The following is a 15,227-nucleotide window of genomic DNA, read 5'->3' on the forward strand; positions in this document are numbered from 1 at the left end:
ACAGCAGGATATTCAAGTTAAAAAAAAAAGAAAATAAAGAAAAATAACCTTATCTTCTGCTTTAATCCAGTAGAAGAAAATTGATTTGAAGTGGTATAGACTGGAACATGAAAACCAGAAAAACACAGGCTAGAAGAAAACTAATCATTTTCATGATTGTGATAAAATATTTCTTAGAAAACACATAGACACACATATACAAACACACACGTAGTCAATTGACCTTATCAAAACTAATAATTTCTGCTTGTAAATACCATTAAGAAAATAATCTGAAAAGTCCCAAATTCAAAGAATGATGCATCCAGTATTTATACAGAACTTCTACAATGAAATAAACTCAGTTAAAAAAAATGGACAAATTAATTGAAAATAACTGAAATGGAAGATATATAAATGTTCAATACATGTATAAAAGTACAATAGCATTAGTCACTAAAGAAATACAGATTAAAGAAATACAAATAAAGCATCATTTTTTCCCCTGCTAGAGTGTTTAATATCAAGAAAGATCACAACACTGACAAGATTGATGCAACTGAATCTTATTCATTGCTAAGAGTTTGATTGCATAAATGGTGCAATAGATTTAGAAAACTGGTATTTTCTTTAACTATGCATGTTTTCACACAATGATGAAGCAATTCCACTTTGACCTACTTAACATATACCCACAAAAAAAGATTTATAGGTAACATTCATCACAATTTTTTGCATAATTATCTTAATAATCTTAATAATCAATAGAAGTATGGGTAAATACATTGAAATGTTCATATAATGGGATACTTATTGAAAATAAATTAGAATAAAATAATGATATATTGAACAACTTGGGTAAACCTCTAAAAATTATATCACCCAAAAGAAACCATGCGCAAAAGAATACAACCTCTATGATTCTACTTATATACAGAACAAGAACAAGGAAAAGAAACATGTTACAATGAGATTAGAGGTGGGAGGGGACACTTATTTAAGGGATATGAGGGGATTTTGTTTGCTGATAGATATGTTCTGTATCTTAGATGGAGCAGTTGCTACATGTCTGCTCAGTTGCTCCGTGGTGTCCAACTCTTTGTGACCCATGGACTGTAGCCCAACAGGCTCCTCTGTCCATGGGATTTCCCAGGCAAGAATACTGGGTGGGCTGCCATGTCCCCCTCCAGGGGATCTTCCCCACCGAGGGATCACACCTGCATCTCTTGCAGTTCCTGCATCGGCAGGTGGATCCTTTACTATGGGACCACCTGGGAAGCTGCTATGTCAATTGGAATTGTGAAGTCGCTCAGTCGTGTCCAACTCTTTGCGACCCCATGGACTGTAGCCTACCAGACTCCTCAGTCCATGGAATTTTCCAGGCAAGAGTGCTGGAGTGGGTTGCCATTTCCTTCTCCAGGGGATCTTCCCAACCCAGGAATCGAACCTGGGTCTCCCGCATTGCAGGCAGACACTTTACCATCTCAGCCACCAAGGAAGCCCTGGCTATATCAATAGCCAGTTGTAAAGCACATCAAACTGAACATTAAAGAAATTACCTATGCAAATTATATGTGAACAATTTAAAAGCTATATAACCAACAAAAATACATAGGTTAATTCTTTATTGCTGATAGGATACACTTCAAATACCTTTAAACATATTTTTTATAGTGCTTGTTATCTGTTTTGTAGTTTTCTATTTGAGAGCCTAAACAGGAGCTCCAGTCCAATGAGTGTGGAAAAAGTCAATCTTTTAATTTGTTGCCTTCAAACATTTGATCAATCTCTAAATAGTAACATTAAAGCCTTTCCAATAATGACCCTAAAGGAACTTATTTTAAATTATATAAATTACTTACAAATAGCTTTAATAAGATGATAATGATGATGGTGCGAACAATACCAGATATTGAGTATTGCTCTATACCATATATTGATACATTTATTTTGCCTCTAATTTCATAAACACAAGAGCCTATGCAGTAGTGACTATTGCTAGCTCCACTATACAGATTAAGTCAAATAGATCAAGAGTTTAACTTTTTAACATGTCCAAATGTTGGGACTGGGTAATTCAAACATAACAATTTAAACAGAATTTATGTGAGAAGACTTTCTCATGTAAACTCAAAATTGAAAATAAATCCCAATTGAAACTTCTTAAAATCTGATATATGAGACTCCCCTGGTGGCACAGTGGATCAGAATCTGCCTGCCAGTGCAGGGGACATGCGTTCAATCCACCCCTGGTCTGGGACAGCTCCACGTGCCTCAAAGCAGCTAAGTCCATGTGACACAGCTACTGAAGCCAATGCGCCCTAGAGCCTGCGCCCCACAGTAGGAGCAGCTGCTGCCGTAAGAAGCGTGCTCCGTGCAAGGAAGAGCAGACCCCGCTCACCGCAACCAGAGAAAGCTGAGCAAAGCAATGAAGACCCAGTGCATCCAAAATCAAATAAAGAAGCAAATATTTTTAAAAAATCTAACTTATGCAAGCATGCTCAGTTTTCAAAAGAGAATTAATATCTCAAAGCAAGGATTTTCTATTCAACTCTCTATATATATTATAAATATACATACTTGAATAGTCAGTCAGCTAAATTTCTATTTTGAGCAGATTGTTCAAATACTGGGATTGGGTGATTTAGACAAAATAATGTAAATAAATTTTGTATGAGAAGTTGTTTTTTTCATGAAAACTTGAAACTAAATCCAGGCTAAGCAACACAAATTCTAAATGAATTAATCTGATTCTATTTCCAAAAGAGATTTATTAATTCAGAGTAAAGATTCTCTATTCTGTCTATATATTATGAATATATGTAAACAAATAATCAGTCTGCTTAATTTCAATTTTGCATAGGTTGCTGAATTTAATGGGTCATTAGTTAAGTGAATTCAAAACTCTTTTTTTTACTAGTGCTTGCACTATTGTGTACAGCACCAATGAAGTAATGACTCATCACTACAAGGTAAGCTATGCCAGGGTTGTTAGAAAGCATGCTTGTCAGCAGAAAAGACAGAATGTGATTATGATGGGAAATTTCCCAGAATTTCCTGCCAGCACCTATCAACGTGAAAATCAAAACAGTAGTTTTCACTACTAACATATTCCAGCAATTTGTTTAATTTTGTCTATGCCCAACTGTGATCTCCTTCAGAGTTAGAAACAGAACTCACAGTATCCCTTCGGTTTTCAATATACACACAGGCAGATGTGCACACACATATACACACACACATTTGTCTTTTTTTTTTTTTGTCTAAATCTCTAGTCACAATGTTTACTTTTTAAAATATTCCTTGCAAATCAGTGGTCAAAAATCATTCTTAAAATAATTCTCTCCAAATGGAATGTCAGCTGACTTTTCTCAAGATTCAATCATATTTACTAATTTGAGTGCCTCCAGTGACTTCAGGTTTTCCAAATTTGATGGCATATAGAGTGCAGCATTTTAAAAGCATCATCTTTTAGGATTTGAACTAGCTCAGCTGGAATTCCATCACCTCCACTAACTTTGTTCATAGTAATACTTCCTAATGCCACTTGACTTCACACTGATGCCTGGCTCTAGGTGAGTAACCACACCATATTGGTTATCCAGGTCATTAGACATTTTTTGTACAGTTTTTCTGTGTATTTTTGCCACCTCTTATTAATATGTTCTGCTTCTGTTAAGTCATTTCCATTTCTATCCTTTATTGTGCCCATCTTTCCATGAAACGTTGCTTTAGTATCTCTAATTTGCTTGAAGAGATCTCTGGCCATTCCCATTCTATTGTTTTCCTCTCTTTCTTTGCTTTCCTCTATCTCCTTGCTATTCTTCGGAACTCTGCATTCAGTGGGGTATATCTCTCCCTTTCTCCTTTGCCTTTCACTTCTCTTTTTTCTTAGCTATTTGTAAGACCTCCTGATACAATCATTTAGCCTTCTTGCAATTCTTTTTCTTTGGGATGGTTTTAGTCCCTGCTTCCTGTACAGTGTCACACACCTCCATCCATAGTTCTTCAAGCACTCTATCAGATCTAATCCCTTGAACCTATTTGCCACTGCCACTGTACAATCATAAGAGATTTCATTTAGGTCATACCTGAATGGCTTGGTGGTTTTATTGACTCTTCAATTTGTTTGAATTTTGCAATAAGGAGCTCACAATCTGAGCCACAGTCAGCTCCAGATCTTGTTTTTGCTGACATTATAGAGCCTCTCCATCTTTAGTTGCAAAGAATATAATCAATCTGATTTAGGTATTGACCATCTTGTGATGGTCATGTATATGTAGAGTCTTCTCCTGTTGTTGGAGGAGGGTGTTTACTATGACCAGTGTGTTCTCTTGGCAGAAGTCTATTAGCCTTTGCCCTGCTTCATTTTGTAACAATGAAGTTGTTACAAAGTAAAAACTTTGTTATTCCAGGCATCTCCTTTCTTCCTATTTTTGCATTCCAATCTGCTAGTGCAAGAAGGTCTTGGAGGTCTTCAAAGAACCATTTGACTTTAGCTCTTTGGCATTAGTAGTTGGGGCACAGACTTGGGTTACTATCATGTTGAATGGTTTGCCTTGGAAAAGAACCGAGCTCATTCTGTTATTTTGAGATTGCACCCAGGTACCACATTTTGGACTCTTCTGTTGACCATGAGAACTATTCCATTTCTTCTAAGGGGTTCTTGCTCAGTATAGTAAATATAACGACCCTCTGAATTAAGTTCTCCCATTCTTATTCATTTTACTTTACTGATTCCTAAAATTTTGCTGTTCACTCTTGCCATCTCCTGCTTGACAACAACCAATTTACCTTGATTCATGGACCTAACGTTCCAGGTTCCTATGCAATATTGTTCTTTACACCATTGGACTTTACTTTCAATAGCAGACACATCCCCAGTTGGAATCAAGATTGCAGGGGAAAATATCAGTGACCTCAGATATGTAAGTAACACCACCATAATGGCAGATAGCAAAGAGAAAGTAAAGAGCCTCTTGAATGAAGGTGAAAGAAGAGAGTGAAAAAGCTGGCATAAAACTCAGCATTCAGATATCTAAGATCGTGGCATTTAGTTCCACCATTTCATGACAAATTGATGGGCGAAAAATGGAAACAGTGACAGACTTTATTTTCCTGGGCTCCAAAATGACTGAGGATGGTGACTGAAGCCATGAAATTAAAAGATATTTGCTCCTTGGAAGAAAAGCTATGACAAACCTAGACGGTGTATTAAAAAGCAGACACATCACTTTGCTGATAAAGGTTTGTATAATCAAAGGCATGTTTTTTACCAGTAGTCATGTGTGGGTATGAGAGTTGGACCATAAAGAAAGCTGAAATTGAAAATGTTAATTTCTTAGACAAGTTCAACTCTTCATGACCCCATGGTCTACAGTCCCCCAGGCTCCTCTGTCCATGGGATTCTCCAGGTAAGAACGCTGGAGTGGGTTGCCATTCCCTTCTCCAGGGGCTCTGCCTGACCCAGGGATGGAACCCTGGTCTCCTGCATTGCAGGCAGATTCTTTACCATCTGAACCACCAGCAAAACCCAAAGAATTGATGCTTTCAAACTGTGGTGCTAAGACTCTTAAGAGTCCCTTGGACAGCAAGTAGATCAAACCAGTCATTCCTAAAAGAAATTAACCCTGAATATTCACTGGAAGGACTGAAGCTGAAGCTCCAATATTTTGGCCATCTGATTCAAGTGAAGTGTAAGTTGCTCAGTCCTGTCTGACCCTTTGGGACCCCACGGACTATACAGTGCATGGAATTCTCCAGGCTAGAATAGCGGAGTGGGTAGCCTTTCCCTTCTCCAAGGGATGTTCCCAACCCAGGAATCCAACTGGGGTCTCCTGCATTGCAGTGGATTCTTTACCAATTGAGCTATGAGGGAAGCTGACTCATTGGAAAAGAGTCTGATGATGGGAAAGATTGAGGGCAGGAGGAGAAGGGGACAATGGAGATGAGGCAGTTGGATGGTATCACTGACTCAATGGACATGAGTTTGAACAAACTCTGGAAGATAGTGAAGGACAGGGAAACCTTGTGTGCTGCAGTTCATGGGGACACAAAGAATCGGACATAACTTTGTGACTGAACAACAAAAGTAGGTTTGGGCAATAAACATGAACAAGGGATGTTTCATAAAGTACACATATAATTAAGCTGTTAAATAAAATAAACTAATATATTTACTCAGTAAATGCTAAACAATAGTGTCTAAAATAAGAAAGAAATGAATTCAAAGGAGACTTAAATTTCCTTAGTGGGGAGGATAAATAATCTCATATGGAAACAGCCTCATAGTTTTAGTAAAATTTTCCTTTGCAATGGCAGTGAACAAAAAATTTGTGCTATGAGATTTGGTCTTTCACAGTAATTGATATACTTCCTTGTAAAATTTTATTTTAAAAAGCTAATAATATTGTTTTGCTTAGGGGAACTCAAAGAACTGAGAAGAACATATTAAGTTAAAGGCAATTTCGACAAGACAAAAAATATACAGTAGAGACCTGCCATCATCCCAAAAGATCCTTAGCTTTCACTGATGTATTACTTTGATGAAACTATTTAGAAGTCAAGTTGAAGTCATAGAAAGCCTCAGTTGATTCTCAATTCCGTGTGTAGATTATTTTGAGTGTTTCCTTTCTTATTTCACAAATTTAATGTCTCCTTCCTGATATTTGAACTCAACATTAGAATATACTACCCACCTTTATAAATAACTGTAAAAATTTTAGATATAAAATTCTTCATCTTGTCCCTAAAAGGACTTTAAAGGATTGTGCCTCATTTACTTTTGATTTCCTTAAAAATGTGAATTATTGCTGGCACCTGGTATACATTTTTTAAATGTATTATTTTCTTAATTAGAATAGATATTTAAAAGAAGTCAGAGAAAGCGTTATCTTTATTTTAATTGTTTTATCTTAATTAATGAATAAAAATGTGGTATATACACACACAAAATGGAATATTAATCAGTCATAAAAAAATAATGAAATAGTGTCATTTGCGGCAACATGGATGAACCTAGAGATTATCAAACTTAGTGAACTGAACCAGATAGACAAAAACAAATGTCATATGACGTCACTTAATATGTGGACTCTAAAAACTGATACAAATGAACTTTCTTATAAAATAGAACTAGAGTCAGATGTAGAAAACAAATTTATGGCTATCAAAGGGAATAACAAGAGAGAGGAGAGACAAATTAGAAGTTTAGGATTAACATTTACATGCTATTTAAAATAGATAAATAACAAAGGCTTGCTGTGTATCACAGGGAAATATACTCAATATCTTGTAATAGCGTTATAACTGGAAAGAATCTGAAAGAGTATATACAGATATTTGTGTGTGTGTGTGTGTGTGTGTGTGTGTAACTGAATCACTTTGCTATGCACTTGAAACTAACAAAACAGTGTAAATTAACTATACTTCAATAAAAATGTTGTATCTTAAATTTATAAGAAAATTGTAAAAAGGACAAAATATATTGCAATAAGTATTAATAAAATCTCTTTTTAAACCAATTTTGCATTTTTCCTTGAAAAACTTTTTATTCCATCACTATTTGTTCCTTCTTGCCTTCAGCCACTAAATTGCTTCCATTCTTCCAAAATAGTCAGATTTTCCTTAGTTATTTGAGTGTGAATGAAATTAAAAGGAAGATTAAGGAATGTTTTCTGCCTTACTTATGCTAATTCTCTTCCTTGAAAGATTTGAGGCAGGCTATATATAAGTATCTGGAGAAGGAAATGACAACCAACTCCAGTATTCTTGCCTGGGAAATCCCATGGACAGAGAGGAGTGGTGGGCTACAGTCCCTGGGGTCACAAAAGAGTCAGACATGACTTAGCAACTAAACAACAACAATATATAAGCATAAACTAGCTCCCCTGGTACACGCACAATGATCCTACCTCAATGGATGCAAAATCTCATCATGTGATTCTATTTCAGTCCAATAGCCTTGATCAATCAGATTTGTAATCCTGAATTTATGGACTATCTTTCAGGAAAATGTTGATGGTTAAGAGTTATGTTATCTCATAAGTTTCCGCCATACCAAATTTTATCATAAGAAGCATGTGTTTCACTAATCTCCTCTTAAGAAAATCTCTGCATCTGACTTGCCTTTGGGAGTAGTACAGGCTTATTGCTTATAAAGTATGGCAAGATTCAAAGTTCTTCATTCTTCCCAATTAAACATAAAAACAACCTTACTTTTAATACAGTGATATCCTAAGGGAAATGTATATTGTCTTAAGTTGAAGCATCATTTGAATGCTTGGATAGACATTAATGAAGACGACCTGTAGTTCTGTATTATGAGCACTGCATTTTATGATTAATTTCCAGCTGTGTTATTTTTTTCTTTTAAATCAGTTAAATATAGCTGTCTTTGTGTTTCTGACTTTTTGAGTCTTCAAAGGCTATAATTTAGAGTTTCAGATAAGCTTTTAATGTGCTTAATTTAGTTAGCAATCTAAATTTCTGTTGGATCCTTCAATAACAATGCAATGATGAGGGTCATCAAACAAAGCTGCATTTAGCCTACATCTAAGAGTTTTGAAGAAATTGCTTGGAAATTAATACCTAGGTTAATAACGATGATATTGCTACATGCACACTATCTATTAATGCAATCTGACAACTTTTTACTGTTTCTGTGATTACTTGTGACATATATCAATACATTCAAAGTACAAAAGATATTTCAAGGATAAAACTGAAAGTCTGAGAAATGCATATCTGGACTCCCTCATTTATTTTTAGTTGAAATTAGGGAATACATACCACTGTTTCACCTTCTTTTGTTTATAAAACACATGTATTTCACTTATGTGAAATATTCAGCAGTTTTATATGCATTTATTTTCATACTATTTAAAGTTTACTACTGTAATAGTTTCTTCTTTACTGTTAGTTTATATTCATAGATAAATATAGCATTACTGAAAATTCTTGTTAAGACCAGATGTATTGTTATTTCTCTAGAACCGTGTAAGTGTGGTCTGTCGTACAAATCTTATTTGGGTCTAACAGATGCAAACTATTATATACAGAACAGATAAACAACAAGGTCTTCCTGTATAGTATAGAGAACTCTATTCAATATCCTATGATAAACCATAATAGAAAATAATGTGAAAAAGAATATATATATATATACATATATATACACATATGTATAACTAACTTTGCTGTAGAGCAGAAATTAACAAAATATTGTAAATAAATTATGAAAATGAAAGTGTTAGTCACCCAGCCATGTCCAGCTCTTTGGCACTCCATGAACTGTACCCCACCAGGCTCCTCTGTCCATGGGATTCTCCAGGCAAGAATACTGGAGTGGGTTGCCATGCCCTCCTCTAGGGGATCTTTCTGACCCAAGAATAGAACCTGGGTCTTCTGCATTGCAGGGAGATTCTTTAACATCTGAGCCATATACATCAACAAAATTTTTTAAATTAAAAAAAGAAGATCTTATTTATAGAGACTCTTTAGCTTCATAGGACACTTTAGCACAATGGGAGGAAATGCCATCTTCAGATTCAATTAGACAGAACGTCAAATTTTGGGTCTGGCTCTTCCTAGCTGAGTGTTACTTAATCTCTCTAATCCTGAGAATGTTTCATTTCTAAAGCTTGAAATCTTAGATGATGTATTCAAATAAAATCAAGTGACTATATTGTGTTTATAGTACACTAATAAATATAAGATAGAATTGTTATTTACTTATTTTTAATCAGAAACCTACTTCCACCACTTATTAAGTGATCAATTTTGGCCTCAGGCTCTCAGAACTTTGATTTCCTCATATGTAAAATAAGAATGTAAATGTTTACCTTGAAGTGATTTAGAGACCATGAAAGTAAAACAAACAGCTAGAACAGCAGAGAACATTAAATGTTCAGTAAGAGAAGATTGCTTTCATAAAACAATGCTTGTATTCTTTTCCACAACAAAAATAATCTTTAGACTCCAGGAACTCCTCTAATTCACTCTATGTATGAAATAGTCATAACTCCTTGCATTGCAGATAATTTTGCTGTCATAATTTTATCCCTCAATTGGCCAATAAACTTGATGAGGGCCTTATACTAGGATTTCTCCCAATGTTTGGTGCTAAATTTGCTTGTAGTAGGATTTCAATAGACAGATAGACTTGACTTTGATAAAGGCAATTTAAACTTTAAAATGTTTTCCTTTGATTTTTGGAATATACAGAGTCCCCAAGATCATTCTGAGACACAATGATTTGCTACAAGTTTTCCTAGGACTCAGAGAAATGGTTTTCTCAGTGAATGGATGCAGGTTAAAACCAGCAAAAGGAAAATTCAGATGAAACAGACTATATTCTTCTGCAAGTTCTTGGTGCGTTTCCTCCCAGTAGAGTCGAAGGACACACCCGGCCATCCCAGCAACATCATGTGACAGTGTGTGTGGAGTGGGGGCAGCCCCAGAGCTCGGTGTCCAGAGATTTACTAAGGCTCAGGCACCAAGGCATGTGGTTCCTGCATGGCTGACCTTACCTACCCACATCCTAGTCTTCCCACACCACACTCCTGGAGACAAAGCAACTGTTCATAATAAATGACATTGTTAGGAAAAACTGTATTTGATCAGGTTGTCATAGACTGTGACTCAGGACATCTCGTAATCAAACACAGGTATTTAGCATCAATACCGTGTCACCTAAGGCATCAGTCACAAAAATCATTCTTCTCAGGAAGAATATACCAAAGACTAAGATGCTACCTCCTGGGGGTCCACCACAGGCCAGTCCTGAAGACAGATCTTTCTTGGGAATGTGCATATTTTGAGTAACCTAGGACAGCTGCACTAAACTTTCCTTGCCCAGTAATACATTCATAAAATGGAAAAAAAAATTAAAACTATAAGAACATTCATGGAAAATTAGTCCTACTAGTGCTTTCTTATCTGTCCAACTAGTTTCCTAAAACATAGAAGAAAATAGTATTTACTTCTAATGAAATTTTTTCAGCTATGTGTATATATCTTCCTCTTCTCAGTACTATTCTATACAATGTTGATATCTTAATAATTGATATAGTTTAATTACCAGTATATATTAGACATGTTTCCATATGAGCACATAAATAAGCAACCTTGCTGTTTTCTATGACTGCATAATGGTTAATTTTGTGATTTTACCCTAGTTAGCTTAACCCATCTTCTCTGTGGGTTAAACTTTATTTAATTTCCAGTATTTTGCCTTAGAAAGAATGATTCAATGACTGAACTTGTACATAAGATATTTTGAAATTATATATCTGTAGGATAAATTCTTAGAAGCAGAATTTCTTGAAGAATTTAATTAATAAGCTTTATTAATAAACACACACAGAAGTCTCGACCCCCAAATTAGTCTAAACTTGGCCATGCAAGACCTACTGTATCACTGGCTCCTCACAAAGTTAAAACTACCAAAAAAGACAGCTGTCATGCCAACATTAGATGGGTACAGAGCAGAGCAGGTGAACACCAGAGCCTTAGAGAGGATGCTCTGGGTCTGCCATCAGTGCCCCCAGATGAGCTAAAAGCACTGGCAGAACTTTTCTGGGTAAATTTTGACATATATTTCCAAATGGACTTTCAGTAGAGTTTTGCTAATTTGCACTCAAACCAGGTTGTGATTATGATGACATTAACATAAAGGTTACAAGATAGATAATTACAAGTTTCTAAATATCAGCAACATGTAAAATATAAATAACAAATATCATATTTCAACTAGAAGCAAGCAAACGTTAGAAGGGACAGTTTAACATGGCATTAAGTATAGTATTAATATGGATATAGACAGTCAAGGGACAGTGTCTGGGTGTGTTTTATTTTGTGTTGATTTGTTGATCTCTATAAATTTGTATGTACTTTAAGAGCACTACTATAAGATATTTTTTGTGACAGTGTTACCATTTTGATCTCTCACTAACCTTGGATATGAGTGAGTAAATAAAGTAATAAATGTAACCAGGTCAGATGACTAGACAAAACAGAATAAATTACTGTGAACTGTAGATTTGCCCATCAACCTGGTTGTTGAGATTACAGTTTCATGAACTTGTATCAGTTCTTGTCAGGAGAGTTCTTCAGAAAAATAAGTTTTTTCCTCTAAATGAAGCTGAAAATGAAAAAGAACTGTTTTAAATAGAATAGAATCACATTTCAACTAATTTTCGCTAGGGTGTGAACAAAGCATTTCAGGCAGATAAGCTCATACTGTCTTTACTTTGACGACACAGTTGGCCATTTCCTGTGGTCCTAGGGCTTTTGTCACAACATTGGATTCTCTTTTCCCTTGTCACCGTCATTTCTGACACAAGAACAAGATATCAGAATTTTAATATCATGTATATATTTTCGGTGATTTTGGCTAAGCTAAATTGCCAGCAGGCTACATTATTGTAATTCTCTCTTTGCAGGTCTAACAGCTGCAAGCTTTCTTGTTCATGACAAGTTTCACGAACACATTTCTTCTTGTTGGAACTTCTATAACGATGGCTACCAGTGGCATATTTTATAAGTTGTAATGGAAATCATTTAAAGGTTATTTTATACCTTGAGATTTTTCCACTCTGGTGATTTGTAGTGTCAAGTCTTTTGTACTTTGCTTAAACTAACCTTTTTGAATTCTAAATAGCTTATCAATAGCAGGCATTTTCTTTTTAGTATTTAATTATATGAGATAGAAGAAATAACAAAATTTAACATCTCTACAGCTAGATATTTAATCAAATTAATTATTGTGATTCTTTGCTTTTTATCTAAAACATCTGGGAGTATGTTATTGTCTTCACTTGCAGAGAGCCACTTGTTTTTGATTACTAGTAGAGGTAAGTGACTTAGAATATTTATTTCCCGCCTACATACCAAATTATTTTCTTTTTTATTTTTAATTAACATTTCTCTGAATATCTCTTGGAAAAGAAAATTGAGAGTGATGTCTTCTCTTTGAGTCAGAGATGAGAAGAACATATTTTAAAACCATTCATTTAAACCCTCTTTGATAAGAGAGGTAAACAAAGGTCTGTATCTTCTCTGAGCATAAGCAAATGGTTATACTTATGCTTAAACCACAGCAGCTTATTTCTCATAGTTCTGGAGGCTGAGAAGTTCAAGATCAAGATACTGGTAGATTTGGCGACTAGTGGAGACTCGCTTCCTGGTTCACAGATGGCCATGGTCTCACTTTGTCCTCACACAGCAGAAGGCACAAAGAGCTCCCTCTGGGGCTTCTTTTACAAGAGAGCTAACCCCATTTCATTAGGGATCCACCATCCTGACCTAATCATCTCCTAAAAGACTCACTTTCCAATATGAAGGTTCAGATTTCAACCAATGAATATGATGGGAACGTAAACATCTAGCCTATAGCAAATGTCAGTCTTTCTCTTCAAGGCTATCTTATAGATACATCAGAAAGTACTGAGAACATAGGAGGCATTTAAAAAATAGTTATTTTCTTGCCCTGTTAAATTTAAAGTGAAATTAAGTGAAAACAGAATGAGTCACTGCATCCAGATCATATTTATACTGATGTTCTAGTTAAAGTTTGGTTTCCAACAATTGAACAAAAACAACAGCCCTGCTTTCTATACTGAGAGGTTATTTGACATCTTTCCTGCCAAGGTCAGTAGTAGTGATACAGGAAGTTTGGCATTTAAGGAAAGCTGGAAATCCAGAAATTCTTTCCTATTTGCAAAAAAAAAAAAAAAAAAAAAAGGCCTATAGAGTGGCAGGACTCTTGTTATAAAGAAAAGCCTCTTCTGCTAGTAGCCTACAGAAGTTTGGGGATTTTTTTTTTTTTTTTTTTTTTAGGAATGAATCTAACTCTCTGCTACTGGTTTTCCTTTCTAAAGCCTTTCATGCTTACATATAGCTTCCCTAAAGATTCAGAATGGTAAGGTAACAAGGATATAAAAAGCTTTGATGAAATCACTATTCAAATAACATTTTTTAAAGGCTAAAGGAATGATAGCGTTCCAAAGAAGTAAAAATCTTCCTTCTTGGAATAAGTTCCTATTTAAGATCACTTCCACTTATGATAATTAATTCACAAATTATATGTGAATGTAAAGTATGATTAATAATAACAATGATAGATATTAATAATTAAATTAATGTGATCAAAGAGATCGCTGCATTTTTCTCCAAGAGCAGAGCTAAATATAAAGTGCTTATTTTGCTGGGTTTGAGACATAGAATGAGAATAATATTAGGCAGTAGGCTGATACCTCATTTAGGTACACATTAAGTATATACCCTTTCTTGAGCATTCATCATGTGCCAGGAACTGTATGGAAAATGTCCCTTAGAAACATTTTCATTTAGTTCTTTCAATATACTTATGAGATAGGTATAATTATCTATTCACAGTAGAAACATTAAGTAAAATTTCCAGATTTCACTGCAAATACATTTCAAGGACAGAATCTTAATGAAAATCAGCGTGACTCTATAACTAAAATTCTCAGCTATTTCAAAGCAAAAACTATCTATTTATTTGAATAAATACTCAAGCCTCTGATCCATGAGCCATGAAAAAGACTACTACTTTGACCCTGCCCTAACAGTAACATGTAGGGACCTTGTTAAGCTCTCTCTCACCTTTCTGGAATGTTGATGACTGCAGAAGTCTACCCCCCCGCCCCACTTCAGAATTTAATTGATTTTCCAGCTTTCTTGATCTCCACAAACAGTGATGACCAAAATGGTCTTAACATTCCCCTCAACTTGCCTAACATTATTCAAGTTCCTTCCCAACCACAGTCGCACGATGTCCCTTTTCTTAGAGTAATTGCTTTATTTATTTTGGGCCACTCCAGTGACATGGGATATTAGTTCCCCGACTAGTGATTGAACCCAGGCTGTGATAGTAAATTCACCAAATGGCAACCACCGGGTCTCCAGGGAATTCCCTCGGAGCATTTACTTTAGAAAAACCGCAGCTGTAAACTCTTTCTCTGCTCCTTTGATGTACACGTAAGTTTTTTCCAGTCTCTTGCCAGTATCCAACCCAGGGAATCTCTTTGTTGGGCTGTGTGCTAAGTCGCTTCAATCATGTCTGACTCTTTGGGACCTACGGACTGTAGTCTGCATGTTTCTCTATTCATGGGATTCTCCAGGTCTTTCTTGATGACCCAGAAACTCTGTCGATACAATCTAAACTTCAAAGGAGATGGTAACCTTATTTCTCTGCCTCCATGGGCAGGGTGGAGCCTAATATA

General features: G+C 35.5%; 1 non-coding gene across 1 annotated transcript; it reads right to left on the minus strand.

Moving 5' to 3' along the window:
• Positions 1–1,405: 1,405 nt before the first annotated feature.
• Positions 1,406–1,477, minus strand: TRNAC-GCA (transfer RNA cysteine (anticodon GCA)). Its single transcript has one exon. It is a non-coding gene; the product is annotated as a tRNA-Cys (tRNA).
• Positions 1,478–15,227: the final 13,750 nt, after the last annotated feature.

Source organism: Odocoileus virginianus, chromosome 8 (genome assembly GCF_023699985.2).
Source record: "Odocoileus virginianus isolate 20LAN1187 ecotype Illinois chromosome 8, Ovbor_1.2, whole genome shotgun sequence".
Taxonomy (NCBI): domain Eukaryota; kingdom Metazoa; phylum Chordata; class Mammalia; order Artiodactyla; family Cervidae; genus Odocoileus; species Odocoileus virginianus.